We start from the raw sequence: 14,027 nt of genomic DNA, 5'->3' as shown, positions 1-14,027 counted from the left end.
AGAACCACTGCTGAGATGAACTTGCTCCCTTTCCTCTGGGGTATCTTTGTGATTAGGCTAGTCTTTAGAACTACTAGGAATTAATTAAGATGTGTATTTAAACCAATTCCAAGGAGCTAGCCAAGGCAGTTCCCAAGATAGGCTTCAAGGGTTCAATCCTCAGACTGTCTTCTTCCCTGAAAACATGTGATAAGATGTCCCCAACATATCACCAACCAAATATCTCACTGATTCTAGAAAAATCTAAAATATGACCAGTGACCTATTCTGCCAGTTTTCTCACTCAGAGTTTCCAGATTCCTTTCCCATCATCAAGTCCCTCAATACTTGGCCCCAACATCCTTTTCAAACTTTTTTACAACATCACTCAACATCAACCCAATCACTGGTAGATGACCCTATCTCCATCCCCCATTTTAGTTTGCATATTTAATCCTGGCATTCATGCACCAGACTAATCAAAAGTGCCCTTCTCCACTATCTGTCTCTCCACAGCTTATCTTTAAGATCCAACTCAAAACCCATTATTTTATATGCAGCATTGTGTGTGACCATGCCAACTTTCAGAAGCTGCTTCCTCTTCTAAGCTTATTCTCCATCACATGTACCATTTATTCCAATACCTCAAATATACTATACGGCCAAGTAAGTGTGCACTCCCCAATGGGCTGTAACACCTACATATGGTAGAAACCATATGTAGAAATCAAGGTTCCTTGATTGTGCAATCCAGTGTAGAATATTGAAAATCTGGGCTCCCTTGAGAATTCTGGGGATTTTTAGAAAGAATCCTGCAAGAGTGTGCATGCAATGAACTATTTGATCTTTAAAAATCCTGTGAAGTAAATATCATTGTTATTTTCACCATGTTGCCAGTACAAAAAACTAAAATGAGAATAGCCCATCTTTATCCCCAAAGACACTAAGACAGACAGAAAAGCTGGCATGAGGAAATTAAGACTTAGAGTGAGTCACACAGGTTTTTAATAAAAGAGGCAGAGCCAAAATTCAGTCTCCATTGCCAGCTCAGTGTTTGTTTTCAACTAATAGTTGTTCAGTCGCCAAGTTGTGTCCAACTCTTTGTGATCCCAGGGACTGCAGCACGTCAGCCCTCCTTATCCCTCACCATCTCCCAGAGTTTGCCAAGTTTATGTCCACTGAATTGGTGATGCCATTCAGCCATCTCATCCTTTGTCACCCTCTTTTCCTTCTGCCTTCAATCTTTCCAAGCATCAGGGTTTTTTCCAATGAGTTGGCTGTTCACATCAAGGGGCCAAAATATTGGAGCTTCAGCTTTAGCATCAGTCCTTCCAATGAGTATTCAGGATTGATTTCTTTTAAGATCAACTGGTTTGTTCTCCTTGCTGTTCAAGGGACTCTCAAGAGTCTTCTCCAGCACCACATTTTGAATGCATCAATTCTTTAGCATTCTGCCTTCTTTATGGTCCAACTGTCACATCTGTACATGACTACTGGAAAAACCATAGCCTTGACTCTACAGACCTTGGTCAGTGATGTCTTTGCTTTTCAATACACTGCCTAGATTTGTCATAGCTTTCCTTCCAAGAAGCAATCGTCTTCTAATTTCATGGCTGCAGTCACCATCTGCAGTGATTTTAGAGCCCATGAAGAGGAAATATGTCATTGCTTCCAACTTTTCCCCCTCTATTTGCCATGATGTGATGGGACCAGATGCCATGATTTTAGTTTTTTAATATTGAGTTTTAAGCCAGCTTTTTCACTTTCTTCTTTCACCCCTTTCAAGAGGCTATGTTCCTCTTTGCTTTCTGCCATTAGAGTGGTATCCATTTCTTGTAAGGGATTCTTGCCCACAGTAGTGTATATAATGATGATCTGAATTAAATCCACCCATTCCCATCCATTTTAGTTCACTGATTTCTAAGATGCTGATGTTGACTCTTGCCATCTCCTGCTTGACTAAGTCCAATTTACCTTGATTTATGGACCTAACATTCTAGGTTCCTATGCAAAACTGTTCCTTACAGATTGGATTTTACTTTCATCACCAGATATATCCACAACTGAGTGTTGTTTCCACTTTGGCCCAGCCACTTCATTCTTTCTGGAGCTATTAGTAATTTTCCTCCACTCTTCCTCTGTGGCATACTGGACAACTTCTGACCTGGGCAGGATAGGGGGAGCTCATTTTTCAGTGTGATATCTTTTTGCCTTTTTATACAGTTGATGGGATTCTCATGGGAAGAATATTGGATAGACATTCCCTCTTCCCATACTATGACCCATCCATCTTGGGTGGCCCTACCAGGCATGGCCCATAGCTTCACTGAGTTATGCAAATTTCTTTACCATGACAAGGGAGTGATCCATGAAGGGGTCAACTAATAAAGTGGTTCTCAAACTTTAGCATACATCAAAATCACCTGAAGGGCTTGTTCAAATAGTAGATCTAGGTGATGCTGATGGTACTTGTACAGGGGTCACTCTTTCAAGAACAACTGTTCTTTTATAAGATATTTCCTAAAAGAAAAAAAAAGATAGAAATAGAGATTCTGTTAGAAATATAAACCAAAGTCATATGGAAATAATAAGAAAAAATAAATTACTGAGCCTATTTATTTCAACATATGCTTGTATATGAGAGTAATTTGTTATAAATTGCAAATAAAAACTCAAATTTGTAATAAAGAAATCATTCTTATTAAGACTTCAAGTCAAAAATATCAATATGTTCAAAGAGGTTGAAATAAATCCCAGCATGATAGATACATAATGGAATAGAAATAAACTAGTGGAATGATAAAAAATGGCAAGGAGAGAATGGAAGCCAGACTATCCAAGCACTTTGCAAATTCTTTTCTGTGGGAGGGAGGTTTGTGGCTAACCAACTGATTGCTCCATCAATCTGCTTATTACTTAATCAATAGATCTTTGCCACATATCAACTCTTTATCATTATCCTCTGCTGACCAATGAGTGGAATGTGAAAGTGACCCAACAGACAGTTCCCACTCATGAGAAATATGTCATGCAGCTTCAGATACAAAATCTATAACTAAGAAACTTTGAAGAGCATGTAGAAATGCTGGAGTTTTACTGATGAGTCATTCAATGAAGGAATTAATGGATAAACAAAGTTTAGAAGTTCAACTTGAACTAGATCTCTAAAAATGGGTAGGATTTGAATGGGTGAAGAACAAGAGGGATGGTACTTGAGAAAGAAGGTGTTGTGAGTAAACTGAGAGCAAGGAACCTGCTCACCCATGTGTGTGTGTGTGTCTGTGTGTGTGCCTGTGTGTGTGTGTCTGTGTATGTGTCTGTGTGTGTGTGTGTGTGTGTGTGGTAGAGGAGAGTAGGGGGAAGTAGTGAAGTTTTTACTAGCACACAGAAGGTCCATGGAGGCAAAGAAGACAGTTGTAGGAGGTAGGTTTAAGACAGCAGACTAAATCCAGAATGTTCTACAGATCTTCAGGACTCTTCCTGTAAAGGAGAGGGGCCATGGTTGACTCTTGAGCTGAGAAGACATGTGAGAGATATTAAAGTTAAAAGCAGTACCATCACACAAATACCATCCTACCTTCAACAGAGAAGCCTGGTCAAAGGCCAAGCTCTCTGTGGTCAACACAACAAACCAAAGTCACACTCTGTCTCTGCCCTTTGCTCACACCCTCTCCTAACATTTGCAGGCTGGGGCAAGAGTGCATATGGAAGCCCATATATGCCATATGGCTACATAGGCAAGAGTGATAAATCAAGATAACAAATGCAAATTAAATATATCCCCTCCTCCTCCATCCAAATATATCTTTATATCAACCTGGAAAAGTTTGAATTTAGAATACTCAGTTTTCTGTACCAAAGCCTGGGAAGGTATAGGGTCCGGGGTCTAGCCAATACCACTTTCTTCTTTCCACCCTTGGCTTTGTCCACATTTTAAGGTCCCTGTACATGTGCATATGAACATGCCAGACCAAGTGTCCCAGCTCTTCCTCCTATAAATAGCCACCACTAGTCCAACCCTCAAGTCTTGGGGTACGCACAGTACCTGGTCTGTTTTCAAAAGAATGAACCAAAGAGGAAGCCCATGCAGCCCCTGGGAGTGGGCTTGGAACCATTTAGTCAGGAAATTACAGATCCTAGATACCCAGGGTGAAGTCTAGACAGTTGGCTACTGTGAGCATGTCTTTGTGGTCCATAGGTTTCTTGCCCAGGTGGAAGGTGTGGCTGGAAGAGGGGCAGAGTAGGGAGTCTAGATCAAAACCTCCTCCTGCCTGGGTCTAAAGGTGATTCAGCCTCTGAGCTGCTGTGAGTTTGATTTCTACTGTTACATTCCACAGCCAGTCCACCTCCTCCCTTCACACTCCTGTCATTCTCTCTGTACTGGAAGTTTCTCCCTTCCAGCTAATGAAGGAAGGGTCACCAAGTCATAATGCCAGCCTGAGCTCTCAGAGCCACTCTTTGATGGAGAGCTCAGTCTACGGGGAGCCAAGCCAAACAAAGCATCCTGCAGGGGTCTCACCTGCAGCGATTGTAGCCCATCACTCATAAGCCCCCCTCCCTACACTCCAGACGTCTGCAGATCGAGGGTTTCAGAAGCCCATCTCATCACTTCCTTTTTAATCTCCACGTTAGCACTTGTGCCCTCCTTCAAGTGCTCCAAGGTAATTTTAAAGAATATCTCATTTTGCTTTCATTTTGCTCTGGCTTGGCCTTCCCATAAATCAGGACTGGGGCAGAACTTGAGAGGACTAGGCTAATCAAGACTTCAATCTTGAGAAATGTTTAAATATAAATCAAAAGACTTGAAGGCCCTCCAGATCCTCAATTTTCTTTGAAAGCCTGGTTTGTCTCATTTTTATTTTCTCCCCTCTTCTTTTTTTCTGATTGGCCATGCTGAGCTCTGAATTTCATCCTGGTGCTCCTAGAAATATTTCTAAATGGTTTTAGATGTTTTCTTTAAGGCATTGCACCAAGCGATACAAGAGGGCTATTACGAACTGCCCTGGGGTGGCGGGTAGGGACAGTCTAAAGAATCTTGTTAGAACTAGAGGCATTTCAAATTTCAGGAATTAAATGATCCTAAAAGGCATGAACAATGATTTGACAACCAGAGGGAACAGAAATGAAATCAACAGAACCTTGAATTTGGTCATCCCTCCTGTTTCAGATACCTTTGACTCTGTAACAAACCATCCAAACTTAGTGATACAAAGTAATAAGTCATTCACTATAATTATCTCTCACAGTTCTGGGGATTCACTGGCAGTTCTTGCTAGGTGTCTTCCATGAGGTTGTAATCAGAAGGTGGCTGGAGCAGGGCTCTTCTCAAGGGATCCCACACATATCAAGCACTTGGGTTAAAAACGCTGCAACATCATCTGGGGCTCCCTGAGCATCTCATTCCTCCTCTGTGTCATCTCTACATGTGGTCCCTCCGGTATGGTGGCTTCATTATACCCAGACTTCTTACATGGTCTTTTAAAATCTAGGTTTTATAGTTATTGAGGTATAGTGAGATCAGGAGACACTTTCCACTGAAAAGACAGTTTAGTAAATTCACAGATCCCAAGAGAAGGGGGCACACTACACCACAGAGAGCCACATGGGGAAGCACCAGGGTCAGTTAGTGGGTGGGGTAAGGTGGAATGTAGGTGAGAGCCTTTATTGCATTTCTGTGGGAGGAAATGGTAGGGCAGAGGAAGCAGGCTTAAGACTGTCTAGTTTAAATAATCTCATCAGGCTCATGGGCATGAGAGCTATCCCTAGTTGTCTGGTATCTGGCCCTGAGATAATCAGAGCAGATGAATAATGGCCCAGAATGTGAAAGTCCAATATAGGAGGTGACTGGGAACATGGACTCTATCTGTATCAGCTAGTTTGCATAAGAAGGATGTACTCCCAGGTGAGTTCCTTGCTCTCTCTAGGAATTAGCTAATTTTGGAGGGACAGTCCCTTTGGGGTCAGCAAAGCATTAAAATAGCAACAAGCAAAGCATTAAGATACAGAAAAGAAAAAATATGATTGATACACATGGTGGCTCAGGGCTCCAAATGTGCTAGTCCAAAGGTACAGAGAGCCAGGCAGAAGCTATACTGCCTTTTCTGAGCTAGCTTCAAAAGTCAGTATCACTTGTCACTTTCTATGTATAAGAAGCAAGTCACAAAGGCCAGCCCATAATCAAGAGGAAGAGAATAAGCTTCGCCATTTTCAAAATTTACTTTTTATTGAAGTATAGTTTGTTTACAATGTTGTGTTAATTCTGGTGTACATACATGTGTATATATATCTGAATCACTTTGTTTTCTTTCCCACTGTGGTATATTACAAGCGATTGAATACAGTTCCCTGTCCTATATAGTAGGACCTTGTTGTTTATTCACTGTATATATAATGGTTTGCCCCTGCTAATCTCACACTCCCACTCCACCCCTCCCCCACCTCCCCTTCCACTGGCAACCACAAGTCTGTTCTCTATTTCTGTCAGTCTGTTCCTTTTCCATAAATAAGTTCATCTGTATCACAGTTTAGATTCCACACATGAATGGTATTATATGGTATTTGTTTTTCTCTTTTTGACTTTTTTCACTTTGTATGATATTCTCTGGGCTCATATAAGTTGCTGCAAGTGGCATTATTCATTCCTTTTTATAGCTGAGTTTTATATATATATATATATATATATATATATATACACACACACACACACACACACATATATGTATATGCGCATTTACATATACCATGTCTCCTTTATCCATTCATCTGTCAATGGACATATAGGTTGCTTCCATGTCTTGGCTATTGTAAATAGTGCTTAATGACTAAAGACTTAAATATAAGACATGATACTATAAAACTCCTAGAAGAGAATGTAGGCAAAACATTCTAACATAAATCATACCAATGTTTTCTTAGGTCAGTTTCCCAAGGCAATAGAAATAAAAGCAAAACTAAACAACTGAAATTTAATCAAACTTACAGGCTTTTGCATAACAAAGGAAATCATAAATGAAACAAAAAGACAACCTACAGACTAGAAGAAAATATTTGCAAACAATGTGACAGCAAGAGCTACCTTTTGATGGAAGGCTTGCCAAAGAACTGGTGAACATGTTTAAAACCAGCATATCTCCCATAATAGTCTCCATAACATTAATGGCTAATGGGCCCTTTTCCCCATTCCATACAATCCAGAAGTCATAGACTTAAAAGCTATGAAATCCAATTTCCCCTCTCTGTTAGCGTCACATTTCCCCAACCACAGAGCTAGGCCGACTGTTGTGATTAGAATAATCTTCAAGACTTCCTTAAGCAGGAGTCCAGGAGAGGAACTGTGATCCCAAAGCTGTGAGTTATAGGAACCTGACACAGTGAAGTTCATCAGGTGCTCGGTGTACAAGTATCAACTCTCCCAGTAGATATTCAACTGTAAGCACGACATCAAGAAAAGAGGAAGCCAGCTCTGCCCTTCAGGAACATGCACTCCAGAGTAGGAGAAAAGTCATGAAACACTTACTGCAGGACATGAAGTTCAGATATAAGATAAACTAGTCTTTGAAGGTTTCATGGAAGACAAGGGTCTTAAAGGACTTCTCTGACACTGTCCCACATCCATGGTTAACTCACTCCCTTCCAAGGCCCAGCAGCCCCTTTAACCCTGTGAACCAAACCTCCTGATCTGTCCCACAAAAAATAATGCTCCTTCCCTGCCTGGAGCTATATCATTTTCCTCCCTAAAGAGGCTCTTTCTCTCCTTCACTCATTAACATCTTACCCTACTTTTCAATCCACTTTTTCCATGACCCCTTTTCTGAATACCCTCAGTCAACCACTACCATAGCTACTGCACTCTGAGGATCCAAAACTCCTACCACAAAGCTCTACATGTACATGTCACTATTGCAATACTGTTCGTCATCATTTCAGGTTTGATCTGTTTTTCTCCCACTAGATTGAGGTTATTGCCAACCATAAACTACATATTCTGCTTGCCCTGAATGCCACCAACTGTCTCAAAGCCAAGTCTAAGTATCTCATATATATTACACTGGGCCATAATGTAAATAAACAGTATATTTAGGGACCTGGACCAGCTTCAATAGAAAGAGTGTTCTATTGACTAGTTTTCCATATTGGGACTCCATACAATTTTACTTGAAGGAAGGACTCTGTGACCAACCAATTATTAAAAACCATTGTGGAAACAGCACTGAATTAGGAACTGGAGTTTTGGAATCATCAAGCCTCCCGACCTATAACTGTCTTTCCTGTCCTACCTCTCTCACAGGAAGTGTTATCAATTAGCTGCTGCTGCTAAGTCACTTCAGTCATGTGTGACCCCATAGACGGCAGCCCACCAGGCTCCACCGTCCCTGGGATTTACTACATAATAAACTACCCCCAAACTTGCAGGCATGAAAAAACAGTTTAGCTCACAAACTGAAGATTGCCTTGGGTCTAAGATGGCCCTGCTCATGGGTCTGCTAGCATGTGGAGAGTTGGCTTTGGTGGGCTTGTTCACGTGGCAGAGGTCTTCACTAGGATGAATCAGCTGGCTCAGTTCTGCTTCATGCAACCTCTCATTCTCTAGAAGACCAGCATAGACTTATCACATGATAGTCGCAGGAGTTCAACAGTGCGAGCAGAAGCTGCAAGGCATTGGGTGGCCTAAACTCATACTTGGCATGATATCACTTCCAAAAGTCCTACTGGCCAAAGCAAGTCATGAGGCCAACACAGATCCCAGGGATAAGGAAGTGGATTCTGCCACTGTAGGAAGAGCTGCAAAGGATCTTTATACAGGGCACAGGTCCAGAGAGAGATGGAAGATGAGAGCCATTTTTGCAATCAACCTCATGGAGGTTATGAAAATCAAATGAGATCACACATATAGAGGTCTTTGAAAAAAAAATATACAACTTTATGCAAGGGATAAACATAGTCATGGGAGTTTCCTTTTTTTTATCAATGGGTTGACATGGTAGTGATGATCTAAGATACATTCAGGTGTTCACATTGACAAGGATGTTTACACAGTAGGGAAATTACTTCCCCCTCCATAAATGGTTTTCTAAGTTATGGTTATTTTCAAATGTTTTAAAATTATGTCTCCTTCAAAAAGAAAGGGGAAAAACCTGCTTTCATGGTTGTAGGTTTGCTGTTGCTCAGTATATGTCATTGCCATGCCTGCTGCTTCCATGTCAGCAGTGTGGAAGCAAGTGACTTACCCATTCATTTACTAGGCATGGGCCAGGCACTAACTCTCACCAGGCCTGCCACAGGCACTAGAGATACAAGGACAAGTAAGACCTACCCCTGCCCTCAAGGTGCTTATGGATTAGTGGGGGAAACACAGTGCAAAGTACTGGAGGTATAAACTGAAGGCTGTAGGAAATATAAAAAGGAACAGCTAATTTTGCTTGGGGGGGGAACCAGGAAAATCTCTGTAGCAAAAGGAAACTGGGTGCCAGATAGAGCGCATGTGGACCATGTCGAGGGCTGAGGGAGGGAGGAGCATGCACAGAAGTATGGAGCTGTGAAAAGGGATGGTGAGTTTGCAGAGCCCTGAGGTGTGTCTTGAAACCAGAGTGTGTGATGTGTAAGACAGAATGTTGGGATATTGATGCTGGGGAATAGATTGTGGTGGAGTGTGAAGAGGTCACAATACCTCAATCTTTACATAGAGCCAAGAGATCAGACCTGTAAGATGTCTGCTGGCAACAGGGAGGCGTTCAGTCATGTGGGAAACCAGACAACGTGAGCCAGAGTCACAGCGGAGCCAGGAGGGGATAAAGTGTACATGAAGGGTCATCCTTCTGCCCCGGGCAGGGAGGGGAGAGCTGGGTGCTGGAGGGTGGGGGGGGAGATGAAAAGAACAGCGACTGTTTGAATGGGCACTTTGGGAATAAAGAAGGGAGCTGAGAAGAGAGGGCAGGAGGGCTAGGGGCCCGGAGGATCAGCCACCTAATAGGCACGGGCCATGAGTGTGCCAACATCCCCAAAGAGCCCTGCACTGCAAGGCAGGCTGCAGGGCTGAAGGACAGGCACAGGCTACAGGGCAGCAAGGGGTCCAGGGTCCTCAAGGGAGACACCCTGGAATGAGCCAGCTCAGGATCCAAGCTAAGTAGAGAGGCCATAGCACAGAGCCCCGAGAGCAGGGGCTAAGAGAGGGAGCTGAGAAGCAACACTTGTAAGGGGCAGACTTCACAAGAGAAGGAGAGCCAGGGACTGAAGGAAAAGAGAGAATTAGCATGCCACTCATGGCTCAGCTGGTAAAGAATCCGCCTGCAATGCGGGAGACCTGGGTTTGATCCCTGGGTTGGGAAGATCCCCTGGAGAAGGGAAAGGCTACCCACTCCAGAAATCTGGCCTAGAAAATTCCATAGACTGAATGGCTATGGGGTCGCAAAGAGTCGGACACGACGGAGCGACTTTCACATTCACTTTTCTGGTGGTGCCCAGAAGCCACAGCAGCACCTGTTCTGAGTCAGAGAGACCAAGTGTGAACACTGGCTCTGCCGTCCACCTGCGGCAAGCGGTACATCTGCTCTCAGGCTCAGTTCTGCTAACCGAGTGGTGGGGAAGCGCTCGGCGCCGCGGCAGTCAGCGCGGGCCTCTGCATCCTGCCCTAGCCTCCGGGACAGTCATCCAGTCTAAGGTCCGAGTAGCACAAAGAGAGCCACGGTCCGAGCTGCCCCTATCCTCCAGAGAAGCTGCCCTCATTTTCACATCTGTCTGGGTAATAAGCACCCCCTTCGCAAGCATCTCTGGGGGGTCCTCTGGCGCCCACATCCCAGGACCCATGGGACAGCTCTCCTTAGAAACTTCCTTCCTCCCTGAAATCTCTGCCCGCTTCTAAGTGTCTACAGACTCTTCCCATCTTCCACCTCCATTAAGCCAGCATCTACCACCAGATAGCCCCTGACATGTTTGAAAACAGCTTCTGTAACTGCCACCGCCCTGAGCCTTCCCTTCTTTTTTTAACTAATTATGCTTGATTCCAGACAGACCGATGTCCAAGTTTTCCTGTTTGTATGTTTATCAGAGAAATAACTTTAGGGAAACATCACTGGAACTACTGTCATGACATCTAATCGATCCATCACTGAGGGTTCAGAGATCAAGACCTGAAAGGGGCACCTCAGTTCCACCTACTTCCTGGTCACTTATTAAGCCTTTCAAATCCTGTTTTCTATTGTCCACTTTGATCCTCCAAAAAATTCTCTGTGAAGGATGACAGGGAATATTATTCCCATCTTACAGACAAAGCAGGTAAGGTGCCAACGAGCTGGAAACTTGTCCTGGGGTTTATTTGCCAGCCGGCAAGCATCTCCTCCTGCCCCTCTCCCTCAGGGTCCCCACACTCCCAGACCTACTGTGTGCTTTGGAGGACAAGATGCAGACCTAAAGGAGTAGGCGATGACCCACAGCAAATGTCTATAGGTGCTCAGCGGGGAGGAATTAAGTCAGAAGGAAACAGGAGGTGTCTCTGGAGCTGGGGGTTGGCGCAAGTGATCATGTCATCAGGATAAGGAGAAGGAAGGCTCTTGGGAGACGTCTGCCGGATGGCTAGAGGAGAGCCATGCTGGAAGAAAGGAGTCTCCCTCATCCAGGGGAACTCTGTCCTCTGACAGTGGATCCCCAAGGATCCACTGATGGCTCTAGAGCAGAGAGAAAAAAAGCGAGACAAATCCGTCATGTAGGGGCGCCTTCTGACAAAAGTGGGCAGAGTGATGATGAGTGGGCTACAGATGTGAAAAAGAAATGGTCAGACAGAACACGCATCACCCCGCCCAGTTCAGAAAACCTTTACTCTTGGCCCACTGGTTTCTGAAGTATCACCAAGCCTCAGTCCAAGAGAGATGATGGAAAGAAGGGCTCACCCTGGGCACCTGGTCTAGGTAGCCGAATCACTGCCTCTAGTATCTAAATAGCCCCTGATTTAAGAACAGACTGAGATAACACCTGACAAGCGAGGAAGGAAACAATATTGGGCCAGAGATGAGAAAGTTTTTTTCCCTTATGCACTACCAACTAAAACCACAACAATAAAAAATAAATTAGGGTTTATTTATGGGAAATAGAACATATTCTTAAAACTCATGAAGAAGAGACATAAAATAATCAACAACTATGATAAATGTTGAAACACAGAATCGAATATAACTTGAACATTTTAGAGATGAGAAAATTAAGGTCAAAATGAGGGGGTGATTTTTCTACTACAAACATCAAGCCCCTGGCCATGCTCTTTTCACCACCCTCTGCTGTAAAACCACTCTGCCCTCAGCACCAATGGGTAGAGACCTTTCTTCATGTTCACTCTTCATGTCAATGACACACCCTTTGGTTCCAAAGGTATCCACGTCCTTAGGAACACTCCAAATAATGAAATGGAGCGCCCTGAGCTCCACACACAGAGTCTCTGAGTCCACAGCCCTACGAGGGTTCCAGTCTGATCTCCTCATCACTCTGCCCAGGGTTTGGCATGAAAAGCCTTATCTCCTTCATGGAATCCCTGACCCCCGGGAGAAGGGGCTTGAAAGGATAAATGCTCTACATTCCAATTTTCCATTATTAGAAAGAGACATTGGGGAAGGGGAGAAGGAAGGAAAAGAGAAAATCTATCTGAGGTTTCTTTTACACGTTTCACAAAGGCTTCTTCTTTGTGTTCCAAAATTCTCTTCCAGTCTTATCTAACATCACTCCTCTGTCTAACATCACACCCATGCTGTGGTGATTCCAAACTGGGATGATCTTTCCCAGATTCTCTCCTGACAAACTCCTATTCATCCTTGAAGACCCTGCTCAAATAACCCTTCCTCTCTGAAGCCTTCCCTGCCCCTGTGTCTCACTATTGTCCGTGCTCCGCAGGTTGTCCTATCCATTTGACCTCACCTTCACCACTGCTGAAATCCTATGGACAGAGGAGCCTGACGGGCTACAGTCCATGGGGTCACAAAAGAGTCGGACAGGACTTAGCGACTAACAGCAGCACCACTGTCACAGCAGCTTGCCCCAAATTCTGTTCTCACTACCACCAGATCCTGAGTGCTCCAGGAGCAGGACTATGACTCACTCATCATAAATCTCTATGGTCTAAAACAGTACCTTATACACAGTGCTTATTCAACAACTGTGGATGAATGAATAAATAAATAAAAACAAGAATATAGGCGCTAGGGAAAAGAGACAGAGGAAAGCACACAAAACTCCCACATGCAACCTGCACACCCAGAAAGGAAATCTTAAGAAACAAAACACCTAGAATAGAACTAACAGCGAAATATAATGTGAGGAGTGGTGTGTTGATAAACCAACTCTTTTTCAAAAAATCCTAATTTATAGCACTTGCCAATTTTAGTGTTAAAAATCCCACCAATACTAATTTCAAGACGCTAACCTGACCTCACTAAACACAGAGGTGGGAGGAAACGCACACAATTGATTCTCCCGAGCTGGCATGAGCCAATTCCTGGGACTGCTGAATGCAAGCCACATGTGTCATTTTAAATTTTCTAGTAGTCCCATTAAAACTGTTAAAAAGAAACAGCCAAAACTAACCTTCATATTTTTAACTCAATACATCCAAAATATTACTTCAACATCCAATCCTTATAAAAGATTATGACTAAGATATTTTACCTTCTGGGTTTCACCTAGAGTCTGCGAAATGCCAGTGTGTATTGTATACGGCAGGACGCCTCCCCCTCGGACCTGGCACGTGACCACCACCGGTGCCGACAGCGCCCGTCTCAAATCAGAGTCAAAGCGACACAGAGGCGGGGTGACAGGGACATCCTGCCATTTTAGGATTTTGTCGATGGTGATGATTTTTAAAATGGCGTTGTCTTTTTACAAGTCGGGCAGAAACGGTGCTTGTCCCGCGGGCTGGATTAATTTCAGAGGGGGCCAGATCGGTTGCACCTTAACAGGACCTCACTGCCTCCTCTCACCCACAGGACTGCTCCCTTGGGGGCCCGAGTGCTTATTAATTACCACACATTCCTTCCAGCTTTCAGTGCGCCGAGACTGAAGGCAGCTAATGA

The 14,027-nt window shown here is 43.7% G+C and overlaps 1 long non-coding RNA gene across 1 annotated transcript; it reads right to left on the bottom strand.

Moving 5' to 3' along the window:
* Positions 1 to 966: 966 nt before the first annotated feature.
* On the bottom strand, positions 967 to 13,795 carry LOC139030369 (uncharacterized). Its single transcript, XR_011482713.1, has 2 exons — positions 13,624 to 13,795; positions 967 to 2,499 (listed from the first exon to the last, which is right to left on the bottom strand). It is a non-coding gene; the product is annotated as an uncharacterized lncRNA (long non-coding RNA).
* Positions 13,796 to 14,027: the final 232 nt, after the last annotated feature.

The sequence above is a fragment of the Odocoileus virginianus genome, chromosome 22, assembly GCF_023699985.2.
Source record: "Odocoileus virginianus isolate 20LAN1187 ecotype Illinois chromosome 22, Ovbor_1.2, whole genome shotgun sequence".
NCBI classification, from domain to species: Eukaryota; Metazoa; Chordata; class Mammalia; order Artiodactyla; family Cervidae; genus Odocoileus; species Odocoileus virginianus.
The sequence above is the reverse complement of the archived record's forward strand: the minus strand, read 5'-3'. Positions and strand labels throughout refer to the sequence as shown.